Genomic DNA, 15,265 nt, shown 5'->3' on the forward strand with positions numbered 1-15,265 from the left:
ATGTGATGGGACCATAGAACTAGAATGGGAGGCAAGGGCCCCTCTAACCCATCCTCGAGAGTTCTTCATCTGTGCCATAGTCCATCAGTTGTGTTGAACTGAACAAAGGTGCCAATGCCGGGAGGACAGGCTCTTGGGAACATGTTAGAACCTGACTACCACAGAGAGCAGAAAATAAATAAAACAGTGTTATAAATGGTAATGAGAACTTAAGTATAATAAAAACCAAACTTGTATCCCACTTTTGAAGTAATGTGCCTGGAGGAGGCCACAAACCCAAAGTTTGACTGGAACCACGTATTCATCAGATGTCAGGCCCTGAGAACATTTCAGACTTCAAATGTAGCTCTCATCACTTCCAGCGTGTCCTTCCTATTGCTCTTCTGTGTTCATTTGTCTGCGTCATCCAAACAAGACTCCTGAAACCTGGCCGACGCGTAATTACTGTTATTTAGTGTGTGTGGAAGCAGCTCGCGTGTGCCACCGACCAAGCTTTCCATCCTTTGAGAAGCAGGGTCTCTTTGCTATTTTCCTGATGTGGATGCCAGGCTGTCTGGCCCGTGAGCATCTGGAGATTCACTTCTCTGTCTCTCCTGGTCTTGCGTTTGTGCAAATCTTTACACAGCAGGACTCGCCTCTCTAGGGAGCAAACTCAATGACCACTTCTTATTCCCTCTGTCCTTAAAAATATAATCTTCGCTCGTTATTCTTGACTTTGAGAGGAATCATCTAGGCTGTCCACTTGGATAATCAATTATTTCCTCTCTCCTCCTAAGCCCTTGTCTCTTTGAATTCATCTACTGTTTAACCTAATATTTACATACATCTCTCCTCTAGGGATTTTCCTCTTTTTCCCATAACAGGCAGAAAACAAGAAATTCAAATTTCTCAACTCTGTTTAATGAAAGCCAAAAAGCAGATCTGGCCTTATTGAATACACGCTTTAAAAGGAATATAACATTTTAGACAATACAGTGAACAATTGAAAGATGATTTAAACGCTAATGAAAAAGTGCATTCATTACATTCTAGGTGGTTTTATCATTCTTTCCCTTTGCACATTTTAGACATTCTTGGCATCATTGGAAATAACTGAGAAGTAAAGAAAATAATTTTAAATGACAGCTAAGTGTGTTAAGACAGGAAGAGTAAGACACTAAGGTTCTGTGTGTAAAGTCTCAGATAGTAAGAAAGGACTGGGTATAGCATTCATTTTCTCATAGCTGTGAACAAGCACCCAGCAAAAACAACTTGACAAAGGACAGGTCTATTTTGACTCACAGTTGGAGGGGACACAGTCCTCTATGGCAGGAAAGGCAGGAGAGTAAGGTACCTGGTCAGGAAGCAGAAAGCCATGCCCGCCGGTCCTCTGCTTTCTCCTTACTCAGTCCAAGACCCCTGCCCATGAAATGATGCTGCCCACATTTAGGGGGGATTGTATACCCATCTCCGTTAACCCAGTTTAGGAACTCTCTCCCAGGCACGCCCAGAAGCTTGTCTCCTAGGTAATTCTAGATCCTGTCAAATTGTCCAGTCCTTAAGTACCACATAAATACTATGACCCAAGACAGGATGGGTTTTATCCTCTTTTGAAAATAAGTAAAGTTTACTGCTGTGTTTTGGAAGAGATCTAAAGGTAAAAGTCAAGCAATATCGAAATTAAAAGTTAATTAGATGTTGGCTGGAGAGACGGCTCTGTGGCTAAGAACATGTACTGAAATCTGTGGGCACCTGCATTTTTATACACATACCCACAACACAGGCACATAATTTAAAATAATAAAAATAAATACTTTTAAAGTTAATTATATACTAGAAGTGCTCTTTTTAAAAAATCAGCTAAGAAGTTGAGGAGGCAGCTCAGTTGACAGCAAGCTTGCCTGATACACGTGAAGCCCTGGGTTTGGCTCCCAGCAGCTCACACACTAAGCAGGGACCAACAATTACAATCCCAGAACTGGGACGCAGAAGTCGGAGGAGTAGAAGTTCAAGGACATCCTTGGCTACACAGCAAGTTCAAGGTCAGCCTGGGCCACATAAAACACTGTCTCAAAAAAAAAACCCACTGATTGAACCCCCAGTGGACCCTGATGGCATTAACACAACTAATGGAAGAATTAGGAGAAAGAATACCCTGAGGTGACCTGAGAAGACACTGTTCATGTCTTATTCACTTCTCCTCGGCCCAAGGAGTCTCCTCTGTGCCTGGTGGCACAAATGTGTCACCCTAAGCATAGGACATCTCAGAAGTACCTGGAAGGTAAGAATAGCCCTCACACAATGGGAACCAGAATCGATGAATAGATTATCCGGGATCCTCACTATTCTTCAGGGAATTTTCCCACTGGGTCCCATCAGAATGGAGCCCCTCTTGCTGCCATCTGTGCCTCTCTTGTGAACGGACCATCTATAAGCTTTCCTACCTGCCTGTTGTGTTTCTCCGGTCACTCACTGGGCTCCCTAATCTCCAGTCGAGGGCTTGTACAGGAACACTTTGTCTTAGGATCTTGCCTGTAAGAGAACTCTCACCAAGATGTGGGACAGAGCTTCACTCTCTGAATAAAGCATCTTAGGCCTGAAGTCACTGATAAAGATGCTCTCCATAGCCTTGAGAATAAACACACCATAGACTCCATCCAGTCAAGACAGAGAAATAAGTGAACCAAACCACGAGAGAACCATCTCAGGGTGACAGAGAACAGTTGGAAAGAAACGCTGCTTTGGAAAGTCGTTAGTAAAAGGAGCTTTCTAAAACCATTATGAATGCTTTGCTATCTGCTAGGGATAAGCATCTGTGAAAACTCAACTGTCTGGTCATGATGAGGAAACAGGCTGGAAGGGGGTAGGAGTGATGGATAGGCAGGGAAGAGCACTCGTTCTTGCAGAGGACCCTGCTGTGGTTCCCAGCATCCGCATGGAAGCTCACATTGTCCATAACTCCACTTCCAGGGGGTGGGATGCTCTCTTCTAACGGCCTCAGGCACAACTGCGGCATATGTGCAGATGAAAATATTTATATACATAAAATAAAAGGTTATGAAAAGGAAGGGAGGGAGAAAGAAAGGGAAGGAGGGAGAGAGGAATGGAGGAGGGAGGGAGGAAGGGAGGGAGGGAGGGAGGGAGGAAGGAAGGAAGGAAGGAAGGAAGGAAGGAAGGAAGGAAGGAAGGAAGACAATTCAGCGGGCCATCAAAATGGCTCAGTAGGTAAAACAACCTGCCATGAAGCTTGATGACCAGAGTTCAATGGCCAGGATCTACACAGTAGAAGGAGGGAACTGTTCCCACAACTCCCACAAATTGTCCTCTGACCCACACAAACATACAAACACACACACACACACATATGGAGAGAGAGAGATTTTTAAAAAGAAAAACTGGCCTCCGGGAAGGAAGAGGGACGCTGAGGCTGGGGCCGGGGCTGTTCAGACCTGCTCCTCTTGGTGCTACATCACCCAGGGGACAGCTTTGTGAATGAACCAGGGCAGGTTTGGAAAGCTGAGTAACCAGGGCACAGGTCAAAGAGCAGAGCCTGCTCTGTGCACGGCCAAATAAGGGCATCTTACCCCTAAAGCAACAGAAACATCAGAAGACTCCCTCTGCCTGCCCCAGCTTTGTCCTCCGCCAGAGAAGATCACTTCACTGCCTTCCTGGGCTGTCTCCTGGCCAGAGAGACAAAGTCACTGCTGTCCTCTTCAGCCCCCACCCCGGATCCTGACTGAAATGGCGATTCATCCAATATTCAGCAAGCACCAACTGGCTGTGAGGCCCTCACCTTGCATAATTCAGCTTCTGTCCCCATCTGGGACACTTTTTCCTGCTCAGAAGACAGAGCATCCTCCACAGAACGACCGTGGTGGTATAGCTGGACTGACATGTGTATTCAGCACGGAGGAATGAATCTAAATCTAAGGCGCTCCTACAAGTTTCACTTTTATGGGCTTTAATAGTTTGCTTAGTGAACACAATGTATGGAGTACTTTACAACTATCTTAATTCAGTCCGCGGACAACCTCATTATCCCAGCATCCCTCCCGGATTTGAGATGGGGAAACCGGAGCACAGAGACTAAGTCAGTCTCCTATGGCTTCACGGGCTCCCGTGGCGGCGTTATTTTCAACTTGAGTATGCCTAACCCTGTCACCGGCCTGGTTGAAGCCAGATAACCAGATGGTTTGGGGTCCCTCTAAGAAATCAGCTGGCACTAGAGGAAGGAGTCACATTGCTTCCATTGGAGCCACACTCAAAGTCAGTGAAGCATGGGGCTGGAGAGATGGCTCAGTGCTGAAAAACAACGGCCGCTCTTGCAGAGGACTGCAGTCAGTTTCCAGCAGCCACGTAACAACTCCCAACCCTCTGTAACTCCAACTCCAGGGATGCAATGCCCTCTTCTGGCCTCGGTGGGTACTAGGCACCAGGCACACATGCTGGTAAAACACCCATACACATAAATTTAAATTTTTAAAAAATATTTTTAATCCAAGTCAGTGAATCAACTGAATAGGGGCATAGTCTCTGGGCAAAGTGGCATTTCAAAGAAAGCTAGGCTCTAAAATGCAGTGTTAACTAACCAGGGCTTCCTGATCCATGCAGTATTTTATGAACGCGTGCCAGGCTGTACACCCAGCCAAGGGCATAGCCTTACCCTGCACTTCCGCCGGCCACAAGGATGCTACCCCTCCATGCTTCTAATTTTCCTGCTCCCAGAAAGTAGGTGCTTCCTGGGGTCCTTGCACCTACACTCTGGGTACCCCCACACACAATTGTCCACTTGCCTTCTCTCCAGCAGCTAAGTGCCTCCTGCACCTGTGCTCTGGGTAATGCCTCGGAGGGGCTAGCATCTCTCTGGCCAACCGGCTGAATTTATCCCCTACTTTCAGGTTCACTAGCCTTTCTTCATACTCCCAAGGTCAAAGCCTTGCCCGGATGCAGCTATGGGCCATTATGAAGGTCATGTGACATTAAGATAGAGAATTGCAGAGTGGCCCAGCTGAACAGACTATTTTTTTAATTATTAGAAGGAAATGTAAATTAAAGGGAAATTACCCATCATCACTGTTTTCCCGTGTGCGAGGCATAGCTTCAATAAGAATACACAAAAACTCCTCAGAAGTGTTTTGTTCTTACACTCGTTCCTTTACCAGATGTCCTGTGCAATTAGACATCTGCCCAAAGACAGGAAAAGTTTGTGCTTGGATAATTGTATTCCAGACAGGAAACGGGACATAACAGTTAAGAGTTCCAGTTTGGGAGTTTGGCAAGCCTTTGATTCCAATACCATCCCTGGACTAGCTGGCTGATGCTGGACGAGCCATTCCACCTCCCTGAGCCTCAGATTTCACATGTGAAAACAGTAATTAAAAGTGCCTTCCTTATTTCTACCTACCATGGATGGCTATCATCCAAGGGTGGATAGAATGTTGGCAAGGGTGTGGAGAGCGGGGGAACTCTCGTGTGTTGCTGATGAACATGTAAAATGATACAGTCGCTAAGAAAAATAGCATGGCACCACCTCTGAAAACTCAAACACAGAATTATTATATAATCCAATAATTTCCCTGCTGGCTATCTACCCAACAGAAATAAAGGCGGGGGCTCAAATCACTATGTGTACCCTACAGTGCGTAGCAACTTCATTCACACTCGCCAAAGAAAGGGTGGAAATCATCCAAAGATCCAATGGGGGGGGGAATGAATGGAGAAGCAAAATGTGGTCTCTGCAAGCAATGGATTGCTTCAGCCTCTAAAGGGAAGGAGTTTACAGCCCTGTAACAGCGTGAATAAATCTTGACTCAAAACAAAAAGACTCTAAAAATCCATTGACTACACCTGTGAAATTCCTAGACCCAGGAAGCAGAATGGTGGCTGCCGGAGCCTGGAGAAAAAAGGGACTAGGTTTAGTGGGTCTAGAGTTTCCATTTGAGAAGATGAAGTTCAGAATGAGGGTGATGATCGCACAGTGAAAACTTACTGAATGGCATTGAGCCGCATTCCAGAAAACAGTTGAAATAGCAAATTAGAAGTTACACATTTTCATACAATAAAAATTATCATCCTTATACTTACAAAGGGTAAATTATTAACATCAGTGAAGCAAATAACAGTTCCTGGAGCACAGCTGGGAGAGGAATGCCAAATTGTAGGTACCACCCCCATGGCCTTCAGTAGGTACCATCTCCATGGCCTTCAGTAGGTACCACCCCCATGGCCTTCAGTAGGTACCATCTCCATGGCCTTCAGTAGGTACCATCCCCATGGCCTTCAGCAATTTTCACCCCCATGGCCTTCAGTAGGTACCATCCCCATGACCTTCAGTAGATACCATCCCCATGACCTTCAGTAGATACCATCCCCATGACCTTCAGTAGATACCATCCCCATGACCTTCAGTAGATACCATCCCCATGACCTTCAGTAGATACCATTCCCATGACCTTCAGTAGATACCATCCCCATGACCCTCAGTAGATACCATCCCCATGACCTTCAGTAGATACCATCCCCATGACCTTCAGTAGATACCATCCCCATGACCTTCAGTAGATACCATCCCCATGACCTTCAGTAGATACCATCCCCATGACCTTCAGTAGATACCATCCCCATGACCTTCAGTAGATACCATCCCCATGACCCTCAGTAGGTACCACCCCCATGGCCTTCAGTAGGTACCATCCCCATGGCCTTCAGTGGGTATCATCCCTATCACCTTCAGCAGCTACCACCCCCACTGCCTTCAGCAGCTATCTCCACAGTTGCCTTTAGTTTTCAGAAGGCTGAACCTGAACCCATCCAGGATCTATAAGTATATGAACAAGAAGAAAGTTGTCGAGTAGAAAGTAACTCAGTGGATGTGGGGGAGCGGTGTAGGAAGACAGAAACGTGAAGGAGTGTGGATCTCAAGATGACAGGAAATGCTCCAGAGAAAAAGAGAGAACTTGAAAGAGACAGGAAGAGAAAGGCCAGCCTGGGACTGCAGCGAATGTCAATTTGAGTGGATGGTTAAGCCCTCGGGAGATTAATTAAGCAAATCTAGAGGTGAGGGCATTGCCAGAGAGAATGAACTAAGGGTGGCAGACCCACAGGCCACATCAGCCCACAGAGCCAGGAAAGGAGACAGTCAAGCCTCGTGTGATTCTCTCTCTCTCTCTCTCTCTCTCTCTCTCTCTCTCTGTGTGTGTGTGTGTGTGTGTTTATGTGTCTGTCTGTCTCTGTCTGTTGTCTTTCTGTCCCTGTGTCTCTGTCTCTCTGTCTTTCTGTATGTCTGTCTCCCTCCTCTCCCCCTCTCCCTCACCCATCCATCACCAACCCCGCCATTATGCTGTAAGCTCTGCTCTGCCGCCCCCACCACATACACACACATGACTGAAACCATGAGGAAAACAAACCATTTCTCCCTCCGGGTTGGTTCTCTCAGGTATATGGCCACGCTAACACTAAAACAACTGACCAAGAAAGAGGGCCAGTGGAGAGCTGCAGGGCAGAGACAACACCCGGAATGTCATCTGAATGTCAGCCAAACAGAGACACTAGCGGGAGTTCCCCATAAGAACCATCTACCTCTCTTTTATAGCATGACACACACTTAGGCTAAAAAGCATTCCCTTGTTTATCTGAAATTCAAACCAAACTGAATCTCCGGTGTTCTTACTTTTTTTGTTTAACTCTGGCCATCCTAGGCCAGAGACCTGCCTCACCCTTCAGCACTCTGCACAATCTATGACACAGATTCTAAGACAGCTGTATATCTGAAGACAGAGAAGAGCCGGGAGATGGGACCGAGCGCCCAGCTTTACAGGGGGATTCTTCTGCTGTGGAAGGCCTGTCAACAGCAACTTAACAAGTTTTGGTCTAAAAATGACAATGTAATGTAGAACAGAATAGACCATGGGCCCCAAAGCTGCGACTCCTCTGGATTCTGATAGAAGAGGGGGTACCTGGCCCTGACTCCACGGCAGAGAAAGCTAGTGGCCGCCCAATCTCTATGTGTGCCTTTTAAGTCTGGTCTCCCGCCCTGGGTCCAGCGTTGTGACCTGTGATGCTGCCACCATCCTCATAAAGGACTGACACAAATCCTTCTGCAGAAACCTCGGGAGGGACTCACTTTATCACACCTAAACACCCAGCACTGCCATCAGCAGACTGTAGGTTCCAAGCCAGTCTAAGCTACACTGCATGGCCACCCCACCCCCACCCCTGAAAATATATAATTCTCCAGCCTCTGCCATAAACTGATTGAAACTGGAGTCATTCATTTTGTTTTGAGAAGTGCCAGGGTTGGGTCCCTGCTCCCTTCTTCACTGATTCCAGCTGCTGAGGTTCATCAGTGTGCAGGACCACACACCAGCAGCCCAGAGCGTGGGGGCCTGGCAGAGATTAAACCCCAGGCGGTCGGCAGGGGTGGGGGAGGCCCCCTTCCAGAAAACAGGCTGCCCAGGGAAGGCTATAAGGGAGAGGGCCATCCGTGAGACCCCCATCCCTCCCTCAGTTTCTCAAGTCCCTCATGCAATCAGCTGGGGGAGGGGTGGCAGACAAAGCCACAGGGGGGCGAGCCCCTCCCCTGTATTGCAAGAGGTGAAACGTGCCCCCTTTTCCAATCTAAACAAATTCATTGACCACACAACAAACCTAATCCCGGAGGAAGTCCTGAGGGAGGGAAAACAGAAGGAGGGGTACAGTCTAAGTTTTCACCCCAGGCCCACCTGCTAGCTGAAAGATTGGGCCTAACTTGCAGGCGATTGGCTTTTTGACCAGAGACCTTGAGAAGAGGCTACGAAGCAGATAAGCAGTGTATTCCTGGCTGCAGCCTCTGCTCTAACACCCTTGGAAAGGAGCAGGTTTGTCCATGGTCTGTCTCACCTCCCCCAGGATGTCTGGCTCACTGCCCTGTCACTCAGCCTTGGAGACCCCACAGTTAGCATTGGCCAAGACACCTTGAGTTTCTCAGGACAACTGAACTGGGTAGGGAGGGTGCACCCAGGGAGGGCAGGCTTGGCTGACGATGGGGCTGCACGCTTTTCTTTGCCTGCTGACCATTGTTTTCAGGATCAGAAGTGTTGTGCCTGAATGCCTGGAGCTCTTCAGCTAATTTTTTCACTTCAAGTTTCTAAGCAAATGGGTGTTTGGACATATGGTCCCAGTACTGATGTCTCTGTTCTCCTGTCTTTCGAGGCCACTGTCCTCACAGTGTGGACAGCAGAACTGGCCTTTCTGGGGCAGCAGCAGGGACCTTCCTGCCAAGCACCCACCAATGAAACAGGGTTTGCCAAGGACTAAAGAAAATTAAAGAGGGCAGAGGTCCATGCAGAAAGAGAACAGAGCTTCTGGTGTACCCCAAAAGAATGGGCCTGGCCAGTATCACACAGACCATGTGGTCTAGGTAGGGCTTAGAGGCCTTCTGCCTCTCTCATGACCACGTGCCTCTGCTTCTCTCCCTGTCCACTCCATCCCCTCCCCACCCCCAAGGCTGTAATGAAAAATTCATGTTCAAAGCTCCACATGAGATCTGATTTTCAACACTTTAATTGTATTAATAGAAGCAGGGAGTGGGGTGAACCCACAGCCCTTCCTCCCACCATGTACCCCTCCACCCACCCTATCTCTTCCTGCCTCCCCCTCCATGCTCTGTCCTCTTCCCTACTCCCTCCCTGGACTCCATTGGGAGGCCTCCCCATCTCATTCCATGTTGTTCCCTGTCTGCTCAGTTCTCCCCATCTTCCCTCCAGAGCAGGCTTAGCAGGGCCCCCTCCTTGCTCCATCCGGATTCTAGGCTCTAGCAAATGTTTCTCTATCTCCTTTAATCACAGGAAGAACAATTTGATTGTGTAAAACACTGGTGAATAGGATATTTAGAGAAAATTTTTTTTCAATACCAGAATATTCGCTGCCTGCTAAGAGCTACACAGAATAAGAGCTCTGAAAGTCTTTAATAGATGCAAATAAAATGGAGTCCATGCGTTAGTTAGTGGAGAGTAAGGTCTGGGTTTCGTTGTTGATTTGTTGTTATCAAATTTGTTTTGTTTTCACTGTATTTTGCTAAAGATCGCAGGCTGACCTTGAACTTGAGATCTTCCAGTAAAAGCCCTCATTCTTTAGATGACTTACCAGAGTCAATCCGGGCCAGGCAGATACTGTTAAAATGCAGGGAGGGGGAGAATGGCAACATTGTAAACGGCTTTTGTGCACACTAGTAAATGTTTTGGGGCAGGAAGGTGCTATGTCACTAGTGAAAACAAGCAAAATCTCACGCAGGTAGAAACTCTGGGCATAGTACGTGAAGAACATACAGAAAATGCCAAAGGATGGGCCCTGGAGCTGTGGCTTAGCAGGCACAACGACGCTTTCACTCTCAGCCCTCTGGAGGCAGAAGCAGGTCAGCTGGTCTTAGCAAATCTGAACCCAACCTGAGATCATAAAACCTGTCTCAAAAACCAAACATGTGTTTGATTAACCATGGTGGCTTCAGTGTCTCCTTGGTGACAGTTCAAGGCCAAATACTTAGGAGAAGATCCATCAGTAATGATCATCATTGCAGTAAATCTGTTCCAAGAAGACTCCGAGATCATTTTGATGAGGGTGTAGCTCAACAATAGAGTGCCCTGGCTTCAAATACCGATAACTCACACTCACAACCTCACACCCTCACACACACACACTCACACACTCACACACACACCCTTACTATCTCACACATGCTCACACCCTCATACACACTTACACATTCACACCCTCACACACCACACTCACACACACTCACACCCTCATCCACACTCACACCCTCATCCACACTCACACCCTCACACACACACACACAACCTCACACACACACACTCACACCCTCACACACACACACCCTCACACACACTCACACCCTCACACACCATGCTCACACACACAGTCATTTTAATTTGTTTGAGTCTCTGCTCTGTTTTCACCAGACTGTTGTTTGTGCCTCATGCTGTGGAATAAGGAAAGGTCATAAGTGAAATTAGAAAAGTATCTGCTCAACCACTGGTATGATTTGATATTATTTTGCAGTTTTAATATTTATTTTTTAAAGTTTTTTTTTTTTTCAAGAACCTTGTTCTGTTATCCATCTTGTGAGGATAGACATTGGGTAAGTCTGAATAAGATACAACTGCACTGTGACTCATCCTCAGGTGAGCCACACGAGCCCTCCTGGTCCTTCTGCTGCTACCTATGCTCACATTGTGTGTGCACTGTCTGTAGGATGGACTAGAAGAGGCGGTAAGAGCCACTCCGACTAATCATTAAGAAGCAATTTTGTCGCTGTAGGTAGACTTCATACAGAAACAGAAGTCCTCCTAGCCTTGTCCTGCCCACCGTGAGGACGATGTGGAGGCTACCCTATGGTGGACACCACTTAGAGGCCCTTTGTTAATAAAGCTCTTTGTTTCTCCACTATATCCCTAGATCTTATTCTAGTCTAGATCTTTCTTGACACTTCGCTCCATCTCCCGCTGAGCGAAAGCCAGAGTGACACCTCACACAGACTGCAAACTGTGAAGGGCTGCGCATCCGGGCGAGCCGCACTTGGTACGGTTGTATGAAGTAGGCCAGAGCATGGGGGACCTTGCCCCTGCCACTGCACAAACACTCTCCACACCGACTCGTCTCTCCCTCACCAAGTCTGTCCCTTTCCCTGTTCTTCCTCATTCACCAATTACTCCTGTGGAAAGGAAGTTACCAAACCACTCCATGTCAAAGCCAGAACTTGAAACTGACATTTAGATCACTCAAAATCTCATTCTGTTTTGATTCTCCAAAAGAAAGAACAGCTACCATTGTATCATGTGTTCCCTAAGACGCACATGTGCATGTACACGTACGTCTGCAGTCATAGGTGTTATTAAGTACCAGACCCATACAGATACATAGCTGTCATCAGGCAAGACAGACAGGTCCCAGAAGAGCCAGACGTCTACACAGGGCCGGCTCAGCCTCCAGCCCCTTTGCCTAACGCCAGCATTTGGCGTGGTGAGAAAGTGTGTCCACTCACAGGAATGGAGCAAAACAGAGAAGAAGATTCAGGCTTGTGCGCTCCTGACTCATCTTGTCTGCCTCTAAGGGGACAGTGTTTAGTCTGCCCTTGGAATCTGATTCCTCACTGAGGTGACAATGACCTACATACCATTCAGGGACCTTCTCTGCCAGCTGTTCAAGCCGGAGAGAATAAAGTTGGTGAGGAATTTGTGGTCCTCCTGTGTCTACGTGACTGTGTGACTGACGACCAAGTGCAAGCTTCGAAAGCAAGAGAGCAGAGCAACACGCAAAGCAAGGCGCCTGCCTTCCGAAGTGGGCTTCGCTAAGAGAGAGAGCAGTTTTTAAATAAAACCCTACACCCCCTTTTCGCCACCTCCTTCATGCTACTCTCAGATACGGGTGGGTGGAAGGGCCTTGATGTCAAGATAAAATTATAACAATAATGGTGATGGTTGTGGAATCTATCTGTCCTGCACATTGTCATAAGGCTTGTTCAAAACACTTGTCAAGCCGGGCGGTGGTGGCGCACGCCTTTAATCCCAGCACTCGGGAGGCAGAGGCAGGCAGATCTCTGTGAGTTCGAGGCCAGCCTGGTCTACAAGAGCTAGTTCCAGGACAGGAACCAAAAGCTACAGAGAAACCCTGTCTCAAAAATCAAAATCAAAAAAAAAAAAACCACTCCATCACAGAAGGAAGTCAGAGCAGGGGTCTGGAGGCAGGAACTGACACCGAGGCCATGGAGAAGTGCTGTTCTTACGGGCTTGCTCTGCCCATTTGTTCAGCCTGCTTTCTTATACAACTCAGGACTGCCTGCTCAGGCGCCACCCACCGTGGGCTGGGCCCACCCACATCAATCATTAATCAAGAAAATGCCCGCAGTAGTGGGCTAATCTGGTGGAGGCAATTCCATCAACTGAAGCTCTCTCTTCCCAGATGACTCTAGCTTGTGTCAATTTGACGAAACAACCAAACAGCACAGTAGATACCAAATCAACCCATACACAGTTTATCAGGAATGCTGAACACCACAAAGAAAAATAAACCAGGGAAGCAATGGTGTACGTGGTACCTGGTGGGGAAGGGAAGCTGCTATTCTGGATAGCTACCATCCTCCACGGGGAAGCCCTCTGGTGACAGGAGAGCAGAGATGGGTTAGAGTCATGATGCCATCTGGTAGAAGGATGCTTCAGAGTGGGGGATAGGGGCCAGACTTGCCAGGCTTTTGGCAGGTCGATCCAGCACTGCCCTTCCCCACCCTACAGGACAACAGTATCCTAGCCCACAATGAGGAAACCAGAGGCCAGGATTTCGAGGGTTGCACTCCATGCAGCTGCACAGGGAAAGCCAAGGGGTGAACTTTGCTCATATCAAATCGCATGAGCTTCTTTTTTTTTTTCAATTAAAAAACGTCATGCAATATATTTTGATCATATTCGCCCCTCACCTGACTCCTCCCAGATCCTCCCCATCTCTCTACCCACCCAACTTCATATTTTCTTTCTCTCAAAAATTAAAAAAAAAACCACTAAAACAAAAATCAAAACAAATAACAACAAAATAAGACAGACATACAAAAACAAAATGAAACAAAAAGCCTACAACAAATAAATAAATAAATAAACAAAATATGGAGTTTATTTTCTGTTGGCAACTCCTCTTGGGTGTGAAGCCTGCCCCCCCCCCCGTGTGGTTGATGTACCCAATGACACTGCATTGGAGAAAACTGGGTTGTTGTTGTTGTTGTTGTTGTTGTTTTTCTCTTTTCCCACCAGGTATCAATTGCAAATAGCTTCTTGGTTAAGGGTAGGACCCTGCGTCTACTTCTCCCTCTCAGTGCTAGGCTCCCATCTGGCTTGGACCTGGGAGGGTCCTGTGTGTGCTGTCATAGTCTGTGGGTCCATCTGGGCATCAGTCCTGCTGTGCCTAGAAGGTGCTGTTTTCTTTGATGTCATCCATCACCCCCAGCCTAAAAGCAGAGGTGTTTGATGGAGACATCCCATTTAGGACTGAGCTCCAAAGACTTTCATTCTCTGAACACTGTCCAGCTGTGGCAAGCGTCTCTGGTGATGGCTGTGCGAGGCACAGATCTATGGGTATAGTAATATCCCATGAGCTTCTTAATCCTCACATGGCTCTGGAAAGTCCGCACACACTAGTGATGATTGCAGTTCCAAAATCCAAGCTAGGCCTGGGCATCCAAGCAACCATCAACCTCATTCCTACTTGATCCAAATAATAGGTTTATTAATAAGCTTATTACACTCCTACCCTCCAGAAGAAATTAAACTCGTAAGTGGTACCAGAAATCCATTTCTCAAATTCTCCCATTGTGGGACAAAACTTATCCACTCAGTGGGTTTAGAGGCCCAGGGATAGTCAACAGATGCGGTATGAGTCTGATCGGGAGCTGTGAAAGCTTCTGTAGAAATGGGTCTGCTGGCATAGCGTTTCCTCTGATTCAGGAAAACAAAATGAGGAGGTTGGAAATCAGACAGAGAGGAACGGGAGGGTGTCATAACACAACAGCAATCTGCCTCTCCCAACGGCAAGGGCTTCTGCCTTAGTGTCAACAAATACGCAACCAATTCATGTAATCGCAGAGTTGGTTACCGTGCCCAGCAAAGGGCAGCTGCATCCTAATAGACAAAGTTGGAAGCAGGTTGGGGGCAGCGGGCGACTCTGGTGTTTCCTTTTGTTTTGTTTTTGTTTGGTTTGGCTTGCCTTGGTGTGTCGTTTTGCTAAGTTGAGTTTTTGGCAAGGTTTCCCCTCCTCTTCTTGCGGGTGTTTCGGTTACTTGTGGTGTCCATGTGTCTGGTGGCCTTGGTCCCTTGCAGTCAGCTTGCAGGTGTTCCGCTGGAGTGAGGGGGAAGCTGAGGGGAAAAGCTAAAGGTCTCCTGACTTCAAACTGTGACCTGACACCCAAGACTTTTTCAAGGTTCCTTACTCTGACTGCGCTCCCCTGTCTTAATCCTCCTTCACTGACCCTTTCCATAACAACACCAAAACTCTCTCACGGAGAGTCTCTTTTCCTCCCGCCCAGAGAGGGGATTGTCTGGAACAGCAGCTGTGTTCCCATTCAGCACCTCCTATAAGACAGGTTCTAATTAGAGTTATTGACGGGTTTGAATTGGCACAATTAGGGCCATCATTAATGGGGTCTCCATGTGTTCTTTTGAACAGTTTGGTTCTATTTTTTTGTCCCAGGGCAGGAGGGGGCTGCGGCTAATGAAGCCAGAGAGTGTGAATTATCTCAGCAAAAGGCGGG

The sequence above is a fragment of the Microtus pennsylvanicus genome, chromosome 14 (assembly GCF_037038515.1).
Source record: "Microtus pennsylvanicus isolate mMicPen1 chromosome 14, mMicPen1.hap1, whole genome shotgun sequence".
NCBI lineage: Eukaryota > Metazoa > Chordata > Mammalia > Rodentia > Cricetidae > Microtus > Microtus pennsylvanicus.